Genomic DNA, 14,171 nt, shown 5'->3' on the forward strand with positions numbered 1-14,171 from the left:
ACACGAATTACTCTATTGTGACTCACTCAGTTTTTTTATTATGGAAAGAAAAGATCATGTACCTTGGACCCTTATTCACCAATCCAGTGTTGTAGAGGGTGGAAACCAACTTCTGTAGAGTTACTCCTACATTCAAAATATATTTTTTTAACTTTTACAGGTTTCACAAAGGATCTTAATGGATCTCATGAATGCTTCAGGAAATCCACAATAGCGATACATTTCAAGTATTCCAAAAGGAAAAATCTCTCATGCAGAATTTCAACCAGGTGAAAAATATCTGCATGAGGAAACAATGTATGAGCATCACTAGTACAAATATTTTTGAATTCTCTGCAAGGAAAATATTGTATCCGCGGACAACGACTTCCCTCACACTCTCGTGCAATACGCAAGCATGCCCCTCCTTTTTTAACACCGGAAAGTCATTTGCTTTTCCCTTTCACTGAATTAAAGTAACATTCCTTTCCAGAGTGGGACACTATCTTTATTATGTTCATGAATATAAACACATTTAATCATTGCAAAGGAAAAGGTAAAGGAGTTCCGAAAATGAAAAAAGGCAATAGAGGGAAAGTAAAGTTATTTGGTAGTGGAAAAGTGTGCAGGTTAATATCTGGGGTAAAGTGGGGCATAAGAGATTGGAAAGGATGGAACAAATTATGGAATATTAATGTTTGTGGGTGTTTACTGCGTTTTGCAGGACCAGCTCTCCTACAACAATAACAAGGTGCCAGATAACAAGGATCTCTGTCTGCATGCATGACACTAGTGCCTCTGGTGTATGTGTGATTGTGATGCCTGAAATCAGTATGGGGCACCAGTGGATAGTTTCATGCTGCTTCGCCAGCTTTCACACAGTTTCTGCTCCATTAACGTTCCCACTCATTTGCTCCAATCTTTAGTGCATAGTAATATGCTAATAAAATAAAATATATAGCAAAACTAAAAAAAAACAAGGTACCAGAATAGATTGGCCACCTCCCTCCAGGTAACCACGCAGATTGTTTCCGGTTCTGGACTATCATGTGATAAAATAATGCATTTGGGTTGTTTTATTTCTGTTTGCTTCCTTTCAACTAATTCGATTAAAACACCTCTGAACAATGATTTGCAGGTGAAAAGCTATGGACTGGATTGTAGATTAAGGTGATGCCCCCGCCGCTAAATATAACTGCTCAATTTCACTGGTTTTGTGCGAGTAAAATGTGAGCCTAACTATAACGCCCCTTTATCCTTTGTTTTTTAAGTGAACTTGTACTTTTTTTAATTTTAACCTTTGAGAGTGAGTGTCTGAATGAGTGTCTCAGTGGGTGTGTGAGGGAGTGTGTGAACTATCTCAATGGGTGTGTGAGTGTGTGTGTGGTCTGGTAGTGGTTGTGTAAGTGTCCCACTGGGTGTATGCGTGGGTGCATGAGTATCTGAGTGGGTCTGTGAGTGGGTGTGTGGGTTTCTGAGTGGGTGCATGAGTGTCATAGTGGGTCAATGAGTAGATGTAAGAGTGTCTGAGTGCATCCATGAGTGTGTGAGTCAGTCTTTGAGTGAGTGCATGAGTGTCTGAGTGGGTCTGTGTGTGGGTGTGTTAGTCTCTGAGTGGGTCTGTCAGTGGGCGTGTGCCTCTCTGTGGGTCTGTGAATGACTGTGTGAGTGGACGTATGGGTCTGTCAGTGGATGCATCATTGTCTCAGTGGGTCTGTGAGTGGGTGTATGTGTCTGAGTGGGACTGTTGGTGGGTGCATGAGTGTCTGAATGGGTCTGTGAGTGGGCGCATGAGTGTCTGGATGAGCGTCTGAGTCAGTCTGTGAATGGGTGTGGTAGTAGCTTTGTGAGTGACTCAGCCACAAAGGAACTGCACCTCCCTTTCATCCAACAAGAGTCCTCGGTTTTGCACGAAATATCTACCCAAGTGAAGTACTTTCTACTGGTTAATTACTAAGTGCTACCTTCTTGGGTAAATGTCCAGTATTTATTCTACACGACAGCTGCAAAACAGAGCACAAGGAAATGTCATCAGTGACTTTGTGTGCATTTTGGCAATGTGATTTTTCCTGGTGCATCTTGATCCAGAAATATGTGATAACACAAATTCTCCTATATAGAAGACAGCAAGACTACAAAGACGTACATCTCCACCAAACAAGGGTCCTTCATCTTAAGTATATGTAGTAAGTGCTTTTTTGTTTCATGGAGATGTCCCCATATTTCTAAACATTAAGAAGTCCTCACCAAAATCTGCAGGAAACATGCTGGGGAGGCTGCTAGGCAAGCTGTCCATCATTCTGGCAAAATACAGGAAGATATTTGGATACTACTTAGGTGAGCAGAGCCAAACAGGGAAGCAGACACGTGATATCCACATTTGCATACTCCTAACAATTTAAAGGGAGAACCATGGACTCTGCTCTCACCAGGAAATGACTAGAAATAACCCACTCACCAGGCTGATTTGGCCCCATGGGCCCTATCCTTAGGGCCCAGATGAAATGTGATGGGGGAGAGAGGCCGTGCGCTTCCTCCCCAGGCCGATTTCAGCCCAAGGGACCACATCCCCGGGGCCCAGACAATATAGAGGGGAGGGGGCAGCATGGCACCCATCCCGGACCAGGATCTGCTACAATTCAATGGGGAATGCCCCATCCGCATTTATTTAAAAATGAACCCCAGGAAGGTGGAGGTTACAGGGTTAATAATTAGCCCTAGTAGGGGTTTCTCCATCTATTTTTTAAATTAGAGCCCCAGGGAGGTGGTGGTCCCTGGGGCAATAATAAACCCTAGGAAGGGGTCCCATGTGGCCTACTTCTTATTTATTAAAATAGAAATGCCCCTGGGACCTGGACAGGAGCTCTTTTCAAAACAAGTCCTACTGTCGTGGGTGTATTAGTCTCACGCGCTGTACATGGAATACACCACTTCATATCAACTGACTTAATTAGTGCAGGCTCCCGAGAAGGGGAGACACAACCTGCTCCCCTCAATTATCAATCAAAGGATTGAAACAAGAATTCACCAAATTCAAGGCACACGCTAATACAATCAAGACTATAATTCATAGTTATTTCTTAGAAAAGAAAGATGCTGAAATTCTTGTTCTTCTTTGTTCTTTTATTCCTTTTTTAGCCAAACGTTAAGTATAACACTACCCTAAGTCATTTTGATGATTTGACAATATTCCTTTCAGGATATAATAATTTTTTAGTCACTGCTTCTGGTAGGTTTAAAGCAAAGATTTCACTTTCTAATTGTGCTATTTCCGCTTGAAGTTTTTAGACTTTTCTATCCGCATTCTCTATTAGTATGTCAATTAGTTTAAATGACCAGGAAGTCAATTCCTTCTCCCAGATACTCAAAAGGTCTTCGTCGAAATTACCATATGTGGGAATGATTTGGGATCCTAGGCCCCTGCGCAATGGACCATGTGGAAACGTCTCTAGTGACCTTGTGTGAGTCTCAATCTTGTGATAGTTCCATGTGCGTCTTTATCCAGAAATCTTTGATAACACAAATCCTTCAATAGAGAAAACAACAAGACTACAAAGAGGTAAATCTCCACCAAACAAGGGTTTTTCCTCTTAACTATATGAAATAAGTCCTAATTTGTTTGGTGGAGATGTCCTAAAAATTCTACAGCATCAAGAAGGCATCACCAAAATAAGTGGGAACAAACGGAGGGGCCTTTGAGTGAGCTGTCCATCATTCTGGCGAAAGGCAGGAACACCTTTGCATAATACTAAGGTGGACGGGGCGGGCCAAATGGATGGAGCTTATATGTGATTTTGCACATTTATATACTTGTAGTAATTCAAAGGGAGAACCATGGACTCTGCTCTCACCAGGACAGGACAAGAAATAGCCCAAACATCACAGTCACTACAGATTGTGCTTCAATAGATAAGCTATGCCTTCACCTCCACAAAGCATTGCAGGTTGTCTTTCAATGTGAAATTACTGAGGAAACCCACTTGTTTTGCCTTCTGCAAGGCCAGGTTTTTTTTTCTACAGCAGGGAAGTGGGACCATGTGCCCCGCTTACTAGGTCGATTTTGGCCATGGGGACCCCATTCCCTGGGGCCGAGCCAAAAAACATTGGTGGGCCACACGGCCCTTATCGCCAGGCTGATTCTGAAACTCAGGACCCTATCCCCTGGGCCTAGTCTCTTCCTACTGGGTGCTCTGGAGCCCATCCAGTGCACCCAGTGTGCTTCGTTGGAGACCACGGGGGAGCCTCAGTTCCCCACTCTCAGTTCCAGCTCCTTGCCTACAGCAGGAGCCTGCATTGCTCCTACACGTAGGGTGCAGCAAATAATGCTGATCCCTCTGTGTGGGAGCAATTTTTTCATCTGTTTTCCTGACTGCTTGACAGTGGGCAGGAACACAGATGAAAACTCATCTCACAGCAAGCAGGAGCAGTTTTCCTGCACCCGCCTCCTGAGAACGGAGTTACTGTTCGCTCTCGCTTGATGGGAGCTTTCAAGAGCAAAAGAGCAAACATCTATGTCCCAGGAGTGGGCACTCTGGGACATAGGGAGCCGGCTACATTTCTGCAAAATTTGGTGTAATTCCTTCCAGCGGTCTGGGCTGTTGTTGTGTTAAAAATCTCTATGGGAATTAACATGGAGAAAAAGCCGTTTTTGGGACACCCCTTTTTCTTGGACCCTGCTTGACATATCACCCTGAAACTTTCAACACAGCATGGCCCCCTCCCCGGACCGACTTCAGCCCCAGTATCTGAGTGGGTCTGTGAGTGGTGATATGACTCTTTAAGTGGGTCTGTGAGTGGGTGTATAAGTGCTTGAGTGGGTCTTTCAGTGGGTGTGTGAGTGGCTCAGTTAGTCTGGGAGTGTGTGTGAGTATCTGAAGGAGTCTGTGAGTCATAGTGAGATCATCTGAGTTGGTCTGGTATTGAATGAGTGAGTGTAAGTGGGTGTGAGACTATCTGAGTGGGTCTGTGAGTGGGTGTGAAAGTGGCTGAGTGGGTCAGTCAATGTGTGTGTATGAATGTCTGAGTTTGTCTGTGAGTGTCTGTCTTGGTCTCTGACTGGGAGTTTCAGTGTCTGAATAGGTCTGTGAGTGAGTGTATGAGTGTGTAAGAAGGTGAATGAGTAAGTGTGTGAATGGGTATGTGAGTGCCTGAGTGGGTCTCTGAGAGGGTCTGTGAATGCATGTGTGGATCTGTGAGTGGGTGTCTTAGTGTCTGAATGGGTCTGTGAGTGGGTGTGTGAGTATCTGAGTAGGAATGTGAGTGGGTGTGAGAGGATGTGAGTTTGTCTGTGAGTGAATGTGCCAGTGTATGTGTCTGTGTCTAAATGGGTTTGCGAGTGTGTGAGTCAGTTTGTGAGTTGGTATGTGAACATCTCAATGGACCATTGAGTGAATCTGTAAGTGGGTGTGTTAGTGTCTGAGTGGGTCTGTGAGTGGGTTTGTGGGTAATTCTATGGGTCTATGAGTGGGTGTCTCAGTGTCTAAATAGGTCTGTCATTGGGTGTGTGAGTGTCTGTGAGAACCTGTGGGTGTGTGAGTGTCCGTCTGGGTCTGTGACTAGGTGTATCTGTATCTGAATGGGTCTGTGAGTGAGTGTGCAAGTGTCTGAGTAGGTGTGTGAATAGGTGCAGGAGTGTCTGAGATGGTATCTGAGTGAGTGTGTGAATGCCTGTGTGGGTCTGTGAGTTGGTGTCTCAGTTTATTAATAGGTCTGTGGTGGGTGTATGAGTGGGTGTGTGAGTAGGTCTGTGATTGACTGGATATGTGACTGTGTGTGTCTGAATGGGTCTGTGAGTGAGTGGGTGTGTGAGTAGGTGTGTGAGTATCTGAGTGGGTCTGTGAGTATTTTTGTGGGTCTATGAGTGGATGTCTGCCTGTCTGAATAGGTGAGTCAGTGGATGTGTGAGTGTCTGTGTGGGTTGGTGAATGGGTGTGTGAGTATCTGGATCTGTGATTGGGTGTCTCTATATCTGCATGAGTCTGTGAGTAAGTGTGTGAGTGGGTCTATGAATGAGTGTGTGAGTGTCTGTGTGGGTTTGTGAATGTCCATGTGGGTCTCTGAGAGGATGTCTCAGTGTCTGAATGGGTCTGTGAGTAGGTGTGTGAGTGTCTGAGTGAGTATTCAACTGGATCTGTGACTCAGTATATGTGTTGGTATGTGAGTTGGTGTTTCAGTGTCTGATTTGGTCTGTGTGTGGGTGTGTCAGTGCATTTGTGGGTCTGTGTGTTGGTGTGTAAATGTCTGTGCAGGTCTGTAAGCGTGTGTGAGAGTGTCTGAGTGGGTCTGTGAGTGACGTGTAGTGTCTGAGTGGGCCTGTGAACCTGTGTGTGAGTGTCCGAGAAGGTCTGTGAGTGGGTGTATGAGTGTCTGAGTGGATCTGTCAGTGGGTATGTGAGTTTCTGAGGGGGTCTGTGAGTGGGTGTGATAGTGCCTGAGTGGGTCTGTCAGTGGGTATGTGAGTGTCTGAGTGGGTCTGTGGGTGGATATGTGAGTGTTTGAATGGGTCTGTGAGTGAGTATAAAAGTGTCTGAGTGAGTCTGTGAGTGGGTGTGCGTGTGTCTGAGTGTGTCTGTGAATGGGTGTGAGAGTGTCTGAGTGGGTTTGTGAATGGATATGTGAGTGTCTCAGTGGAGTGTGACTCAGTGTGTACCTATCTGAGTACATCTGTGGGTGAGTGTGCTAGTGTTCTACTGGCTCTGTCAGTGTCTGAGTGAATCTATGACTGGCTGTGCCAATATCTGTGTGGGTCTGTGAGTCAGTTTATACAATTCTGTGTGGGTCTGTATGTGAGAGTATCTGAGTGGGTCTGTGAGTGGGTGTGAGAATGTCTGAGTGGATCTGTGAGTGGGTGTCTGAGTGGGCCTGTGAGTAGGTGTGTGAGTTGGCCTGTGAGTCGGTGTCATAGTGTCTGAGTCTGAGTGGGTACGAGAGTGTCTGAGTGGGTGTGTCAGCGTGTTTGTGTCCGAGTGCTTCTGTGAGTGGGTGAGAGAGTGTCTGATTGGGTCTGTGAGTGGGTGTGAGAGTGTCTGAGAGGGTCTGTGTAGGACACTGGCTCACTACATAATGCACCAAAAAGAAAGTACTTTGAGCAGAGATTCCAATAGGTGTGCAGAGGTAAAAGCAGATAATTTTAACACTCTTGTTGCAGTAGTGTGGATGAGCAGTTAGGCTTATCAGAGGTTAGTGCTAAGCATTTGTTGTCACACACAGAGGCAATAAATGAGACCAACACTCAAGACCAATTAGGAAAATAAACGTTATCTTTATATACATTTTTAGAAAACAAGACCTTTGTTCAACATTTAATAATTGCTTTGCATGTTCAGTGTTAAACAAATGCAGTTCAAGACACAAATGCTTACAGATTTTATGCAACAGCAGTCGTTACTGTCAGGCAGAGACCATTGCGGTCAAGGGGAAGAAAGCATAGGGTTATATAGCGGAGTACCGCCAACTCATTTACTATTTGGGGGACAACGGTCATCCAGAGATCAGGGTAAGTTCTACTCCAGAAGAGTTAGAGATTTGGAAGTCCCAGGGCTTGGGCACAGCAAGCAGTTCTGGGTTACCTGGGTCACAGGTGCCCGAGGCCTTGGGATGCAGAATTGGTTCTTCACCGGCAGTGTTCAGCTACAGGTGCAGGGAGAGAAACCTGTTGTGGTCAGGGCTGTTGTGCTAAATTGCTGCTTTCATGCACTCAACGCCACCTTAAGCGGATACAAGGTCACAGGAGTGGGGCTGTTTCCAGCAGGTAGTGTAAGGATCCCTCAGGTTTGTGGTTGCATTGTAGGGGGTGGTGACCAACAAGTCTTAGCTGCTGCAACTTTTAGTTGGTGGGGTGAATCGTGTCAACATGGTCTGGGCCAGTCTTCACCTCAGTGGCTTTTACTGGCAGTGAGCAGGGGACTAGTGCCACTAGGCCAAAGGGAGGTACCAGGCAACTGGTGAAGGCTGGCACGGCTCTGGGGTTCTTGGAGGCTGCATAGGTTTCAGGTAGGGACAGCAGGCCACAGTTGCGGAGTCCTTTCTCATTTTTCAGGGTTTGGCGCTGATTTCTTCTGCAGCAGGATTCAGTGCTCCGTCCATCATCTCCTTGTGTTTGCTTTGATCAACCTATGTTGGCAGGGTATGCCACTGGATTCAAGCTAGACTGGCTGATTTGGGGTGGTGCCCCGAAACTGGTCCCAAGATTCTTATTTCTGGTCCAGGGTAGACATGGCTTGGCAGTTTGTGCTTGACTGTTCCCATGAGGAGCAGGGTCAAGACTGGTTTGCATATGGCAGGGTCTAAACTGGGGTGGTGAAGTGAACTAAAGAATTATGATAGATTCAACCCAGATCTGTGACTGGGGGTGGGTGTCTGAAATGTTTCAGTGCTCTGTCCATTATCTCCTTGTGTTTGCTCAGTTCCTGGTTCAGCAACAAGTCTTCTTCCTCTGTCTTCTTTTGGTCCATGGAATCTGAAGTTAAGGTTTCGGAGACCCACCAAAATACTGAAATTAGGGGCATTACAAGGGGAGACAGGTGATAGCCAATGGGCTTCTTATCTTCAGCTTGCTATACCCCCTAGTGACTACTTCCTGTGGGAAGAGGCACTACCCTAACCCTGATTGGTGGTTTTCCCACCATCTCAAGATGTTGGATTTTCGGGAGAGGGATTCACCTCACCTGCTCCATCCTGGAGGTGATGCAGGATGAGGGAGCGCCCTCCTCATCTAACTACTTTTCCCACCTTTCCTCCCACCAAAAGTGGAGCAGAAAAGGGGGCTTGTCCTCTCACACTATCTGGGGGTCCCTGGGTTGACTTTCAGAGGTGGCATTCCCTTAGAAGCATCCCACCTGCGAAGACAATCCTGTCTTGGAGGAGGTGTGAAACATCCATGCCAAGAGCAGGTATTGCTTCCTTCCTCTGAGAGCCCTGGCTCTCACCCCATGAGTCAGTAACATGTCTGGTGGTAGCAGGCTGGTGGAAACCGGCAAGCGACCCCACTAGTGTTTGGTTAGGTTTCACAGGACCCTCTAGAAGGGTCTCCTGTGCTTGTTAATAAACCCAGCATGGCATCAGGGAGGATTTAATAAGATAAGACGTTTGGTAACAAACATCTAAGAAATCATTGATGCCATCATGAAGCTAGGAACCTCATGCTGATGAGTATCCATCCGATGTATCCCTTATGGATTCTCTGTTCACTTACAATGTCACAGAATGGACTCAACATTGTAGGGGCATATCTGCTCATGCTGATATGTCCACACATAATGTATATTGCACCCTGCCATAGGGCTAATGGGGTGCAGTAGGGCTGTGATGCGCCTTTCCTGAGGCCACCGCGAAACCCTTTGATGAGCCCTGACAACCTCAACACTGATTTACTGCTCTGAGAGATCGGTGACTTTCTGGCTTTGAGCCGCGGACGCTCTACGCCGTGAACCGGACTCCTCTACAGGACCACGGAGGCAGAGACCCGGGACATGCCAGAGGATTTAAATAAGGTGAGGGACAAGAGATGCGGCACATGTACTGAGCCTTCTGTATCGGTCTGGGCCCCATACTACTGTCCTGGAAAGCGAGCTAGGCCCGGGAATTGTATCTGGCAGCAATGACCGATATGTGGGGTGCCCCAGAGACTCTCTAATGCTGGTTAACCCAGAAACATTTACACCGTATCCCGTCCTCCAATTGAAAGACACAGAGCTGCCGTGAGCTGTGCCTGGGCAATTGTATGGCCTGCGGTATGAGGTCTGTTGAATCTTGAGGCACCCGCATTATATCTCTCGCAGGCAGTAGCTGCACTTACGCTTATCCTCGTGGTGCACACAGCGTGTTATAAGCCTATTAGACCTGCCAATACGAGACGTTACACAACCTGATCAAAGCTCCTCCCTGGGTGTTGTGACACTGAGATTCATCTTCCTCTGCAAGAGCAAGGTGACGATTATTGATGAGCTAACACTTAAGCTTGGACTGCTCGGAGAGCGAGTGTGCCTGAGTGCAACTTACTACATCTACAATATGTCTGCCCTTATCTGAGCGGTACCTGCAAACACAACAATGATGGACAGAATGTGGATCAATGTCACACATTCACCCCAGTCCAAAGATCTGGGCCCAAATCCATCTTTTTTCCACTCCACACCACCCTGGATTAGACAATGGCGATATGCAAATCAGCGCTGACCCTGTGCCCCATGGGAACAGTCCAGTCTGAACTACAAAAGCCATGTCCTTCCCAGAACGGAAACAAGCATCCGAGGACCGGCCCGGTTTCGAGGTAACACCTCTCATCAGCCCGGCTAGCTTGATTCCAGTGGTGTGGAGTGCCTGGGACTCACGTCTGAGCATCCCCAGTACACTTAGAGCGGTACCTGCAAACACAACAATGATGGACAGAATGTGGATCAATGTCACACATTCACCCCAGTCCAAAGATCTGGGCCCAAATCCATCGTTTTTCCACTCCACACCACCCTGGGTTAGACAATGGCGATATGCAAATCAGCGCTGACCCTGTGCCCCATGGGAACAGTCCAGTCCGAACTACAAAAGCCATGTCCTTCCCAGAACGGAAACAAGCCTCCGAGGACCGGCCCGGTTTCGAGGTAACACCTCTCATCAGCCCGGCTAGCTTGATTCCAGTGGTGTGGAGTGCCTGGGACTCACGTCTGAGCATCCCCAGTACACTTAGAGCGGTACCTGCAAACACAACAATGATGGACAGAATGTGGATCAATGTCACACATTCACCCCAGTCCAAAGATCTGGGCCCAAATCCATTGTTTTTCCACTCCACACCACCCTGGGTTAGACAATGGCGATATGCAAATCAGCGCTGACCCTGTGCCCCATGGGAACAGTCCAGTCCGAACTACAAAAGCCATGTCCTTCCCAGAACGGAAACAAGCATCCGGGGACCGGCCCGGTTTCGAGGTAACACCTCTCATCAGACCGGCTAGCTTGATTCCAGTGGTGTGGAGTGCCTGGGACTCACGTCTGAGCATCTCCAGTACACTTAGAGCGGTACCTGCAAACACAACAATGATGGACAGAATGTGGATCAATGTCACACATTCACCCCAGTCCAAAGATCTGGGCCCAAATCCATCGTTTTTCCACTCCACACCACCCTGGGTTAGACAATGGCGATATGCAAATCAGCGCTGACCCTGTGCCCCATGGGAACAGTCCAGTCCGAACTACAAAAGCCATGTCCTTCCCAGAACGGAAACAAGCATCCGAGGACCGGCCCGGTTTCGAGGTAACACCTCTCATCAGCCCGGCTAGCTTGATTCCAGTGGTGTGGAGTGCCTGGGACTCACGTCTGAGCATCCCCAGTACACTTAGAGCGGTACCTGCAAACACAACAATGATGGACAGAATGTGGATCATTGTCACACATTCACCCCAGTCCAAAGATCTGGGCCCAAATCCATCGTTTTTCCACTCCACACCACCCTGGGTTAGACAATGGCGATATGCAAATCAGCGCTGACCCTGTGCCCCATGGGAACAGTCCAGTACGATCTACAAAAGCCATGTCCTTCCCAGAACGGAAACAAGCATCCGAGGACCGGCCCGGTTTCGAGGTAACACCTCTCATCAGCCCGGCTAGCTTGATTCCAGTGGTGTGGAGTGCCTAGGACTCACGTCTGAGCATCCCCAGTACACTTAGAGCGGTACCTGCAAACACAACAATGATGGACAGAATGTGGATCAATGTCACACATTCATCCCAGTCCAAAGATCTGGGCCCAAATCCATCGTTTTTCCACTCCACACCACCCTGGGTTAGACAATGGCGATATGCAAATCAGCGCTGACCCAGTGCCCCATGGGAACAGTCCAGTCCGAACTACAAAAGCCATGTCCTTCCCAGAACGGAAACAAGCATCCGAGGACCGGCCCGGTTTCGAGGTAACACCTCTCATCAGCCCGGCTAGCTTGATTCCAGTGGTGTGGAGTGCCTGGGACTCACGTCTGAGCATCCCCAGTACACTTAGAGCGGTACCTGCAAACACAACAATGATGGACAGAATGTGGATCAATGTCACACATTCACCCCAGTCCCTTGCTCATTGCACCATCAGGATTCAAGCAAGCCGGGCCGAAGACGGCTGAAATGCCAGAAACCGGTCCCCGGAAGCTTGTTTCCTTCCCAGTGTAAGAATTGGCTTTTGTAGTCTGGTCTGCCCTGTTCCCATGATGCACTGGGCCAGGGACAGACTAATTTGCATACAGCCAGGTTCTGAAACTGGGATGGTGCAATGAGCTAAAAAACGGTGTTGGATCTAGCCCTGATCTCTTGACTGGGTGAGAGTACTCTGCTTAATTCAGAGACTCTGTCCATCACCACCCCTTATCGTAAATAATTTTGTCCACCCTAAGCGTGGAAGGGTATACTCAGACGTGAGTCCCTTGCTCATTGCACCATCAGGATTCAAGCAAGCCGGGCCGAAGACGGCTGAAATGCCAGAAACCGGTCCCCGGAAGCTTGTTTCCTTCCCAGTGTAAGAATTGGCTTTTGTAGTCTGGTCTGCCCTGTTCCCATGATGCACTGGGCCAGGGACAGACTAATTTGCATACAGCCAGGTTCTGAAACTGGGATGGTGCAATGAGCTAAAAAACGGTGTTGGATCTAGCCCTGATCTCTTGACTGGGTGAGAGTACTCTGCTTAATTCAGAGACTCTGTCCATCACCACCCCTTGTCGTAAATAATTTTGCCCTTATCTGAAGCATGCTGTTACCAGGATATGTGGTATGCTAATGGAGACTAATAGACTCGACGTGCCTGACTCTAAGATGGCTGCCAAAACCACACTCCTTCTCCTACCTTGCCATTCTCACCAGCGCCTACCACCCGTCTTTGGTTTCTAGCCTTCTGAACCCCTCCTGAACCTCACTCTTCTCTGGCGGAGTCCTAAAGGCATGCATGGCCGCTTCTCGGTGGAGCTGCAACGACACAGATTGGCCCTGGCATACCACTATGGCCGTCACCTACCCAGCCGGATCACAGACATTTGTCTCGTTTTCTTCCCCGCTGCTGTCTCCTTCCTGTAGAAAACCTGCTGACCCTGGTCTTTCCTATCCTGACTTTCCTTTTCGCTAATTTACTGCTCTATTGTTTACTTATCCATTATGTAACTACTATGAAACATTTGTAACTCGCTGTGCCCTTATGAAAAGCGCTCTGATACCTCCGGGTCTAGCCAGCACTATATAAAACTCAAGTAAATAAATAAAATAAATAAATAAATAAAAAATTAATAAATTGCACTTGGGACTGTGTGCCATGTCGATTCTTCAGATTTTCCTGTACCATGACAGGCAACATGTAGTGGAAGTGTGTGTAGCCTTGGTGTCTGGGACCCTGGAGTGGCACAACTAGTGCTGTAGACCCAGATATCCCTCTTCAGTACCCATGCCTTAGGTACCAGGGGTACCATTTACTAAGGACACACGGGGTAGCTGACGTTGTGCCAATCGTGGTACAGTGTTTTGGAAAAGAGATCTGGCACTTGGGAACTGGTTGGCAGGGACCCAGTGCACGTACAGTTTGAAATTTCTTCAGGCATTAGGCAAAAAGTGGGAGCTAACCATGCAAAAAGAGGAACTTTCCGGCAGTCTGTGAGTGGGTTTGTCAGTGTCTGAATGGCGATGGAAGTGGGTTTGTAAGTGTGTGAGTGTGTGTGTATGTCAGTGTCTCAGTGGGTCTGTGAGTGGGTGTGTGAGTATCTGAGTGGAACTGTGAGTGGGTGTGAGAGTGTTATGAGTGGGTCTGAGAGAGTGTGTGTGTCTGTGTGGATCTGTGAGAATCTAAGTGGGTCTGTGAGTGGGTCTCAGTGTCTGAGTAGGTCTGTGAGTGAGTGTAAGAGTGTCTGAGGGGGTCCGTGATTAGGTGTATGAGTGTCTGAGTGGGTTTGTCAGTGGGTGTATGAGTGTCTGAGTGGGTATGTCAGTTTCTCCATGGCTCCATGTGTGGGTTTGTGTGTGTGTGTAACCAGGTGTGTGAGTGAGTTTGTGAGTCTATCAATGAGTCTGTGAGTTTCTTTGTGGGTGTCTGATTATATCTGTTGTTGGGTGTTTGAGTGGGTCTGTGAGTGTCTGAATGGGTCTATGAGTGGGTGTCTGAGTGTTTGTGTGGGTGTGCTAGTGGGTGTGAATGTCTGAGTGGGTCTGTGAGTGGGTGTGAGAAAGT

At 47.7% G+C, this 14,171-nt stretch overlaps 1 protein-coding gene across 4 annotated transcripts in view; it reads left to right on the forward strand.

The window, feature by feature from the left end:
* Window positions 1-14,171, forward strand: part of LOC144754744 (uncharacterized) — a 97,389-nt gene that overhangs the window by 27,680 nt on the left and 55,538 nt on the right. Inside the window, exon 5 of one of the 4 annotated variants that reach the window (XR_013594759.1) lies at window positions 161-269. The exons of the other annotated variants lie outside the window; for them this stretch is intronic. The gene's annotated coding sequence lies outside the window, so the exon portion shown is untranslated. The remainder of the gene's footprint in view (window positions 1-160; window positions 270-14,171) is intronic. 4 annotated transcript variants of the gene reach the window in all.

The sequence above is a fragment of the Lissotriton helveticus genome, chromosome 5_1 (genome assembly GCF_964261635.1).
Source record: "Lissotriton helveticus chromosome 5_1, aLisHel1.1, whole genome shotgun sequence".
Lineage (NCBI taxonomy): Eukaryota > Metazoa > Chordata > Amphibia > Caudata > Salamandridae > Lissotriton > Lissotriton helveticus.